The sequence below is a fragment of the Saccopteryx bilineata genome, chromosome 2, assembly GCF_036850765.1.
Source record: "Saccopteryx bilineata isolate mSacBil1 chromosome 2, mSacBil1_pri_phased_curated, whole genome shotgun sequence".
Lineage (NCBI taxonomy): Eukaryota > Metazoa > Chordata > Mammalia > Chiroptera > Emballonuridae > Saccopteryx > Saccopteryx bilineata.
Window position 1 is genome coordinate 50,386,786 of NC_089491.1, and position 1,128 is coordinate 50,387,913.

The 1,128-nt window shown below is 32.8% G+C and overlaps 1 non-coding gene across 1 annotated transcript; it reads left to right on the top strand.

Moving 5' to 3' along the window:
* The first annotated feature begins 387 nt into the window (after positions 1-387).
* LOC136327900 (U6 spliceosomal RNA) lies at positions 388-494 on the top strand. The gene has a single exon (XR_010729958.1). It is a non-coding gene; the product is annotated as a U6 spliceosomal RNA (small nuclear RNA).
* Positions 495-1,128: the final 634 nt, after the last annotated feature.

Here is a 1,128-nt window from a genome sequence, read left to right on the forward strand (position 1 = left end):
AATTTAGCTCATGGGTTGTAAATATTTTTATTTATAGCATCTCCTAGGAGATACTCTTGCCTAAAAAATTAATTTGAATTCAAATCAGTATCTGTATCTATATTCCAGTTTATTAGAAATCAGAGAGAAGGAGGAACAAGTTAAGTGACATCTAAAATATGGGACATCATTTTACATGTCAAAGGCTTCAATTTCTCCAACAAATCAAAGACATCGGAAAAGGCAGCTGGGGGACCACTCTAGACCAAAAGAAACTTAAGAGGCAACACAACCAAAATCAACATGTGAATTTTGTTAAGATTCTGATCCAAACCAAACACCTTTGAGAAAGGAATTTTAATATAAATGTGGTATATATAACATTAAAGACATTAAATCTTCAATTTAGTGCTTGCTTCGGCAGCACATATACTGAAATTGAAAAGATACAGAGAAGATTAGCATGGCCCCTGTGCAAGAATGACAAGCAAATTCATGAAGAGTTTCATATTTTGGGGGCCTGTTGTAAACAGATCAAAGGGGAAAAAGAATATAGCAAAAGAGGAATACAGTTTTAAAAAATAAAATGGCAATAAACAACTACATATCAATAATAACCTTAAATGTAAATGGATTAAATAATCCGATCAAAAGACAAAGGGTAGCTGCATGGATAAGAAAACAGGACCCATACATATGCTGTCTAAAAGAGAAACATCTTAAAACAAAAGATGCACATAGACTGACGATAAAAGGATGGAAAAAAAATCTTTCACGCAAATGGAAATGAAAAAAAAGCTGGGGTAGCAATACTTATATCAGACAAATGAACTTTAAAACAAAAGCTATAGTAAGAGATAAGAAAGATCACTACATAATGATAAAGGGAGCAATCCAACAGGAAGATATAACCGTTATAAATATCTACACACCTAATATAGGAGCACCTAAATATATAAAGCAGACTTTGATGGATTTAAAGGGCGAGATCAACAGCAATACTATAATAGTAGAGGATTTCAATATCCCACTAACATCACTAGATAGATCCTCAAGAAAGAAAATTAACAAAGAAACAGCAGACTTAAAGGACATACCAGATCAACTCGATTTAATAGATATCTTCAGAACCTTTCACCCTAAAGCAGC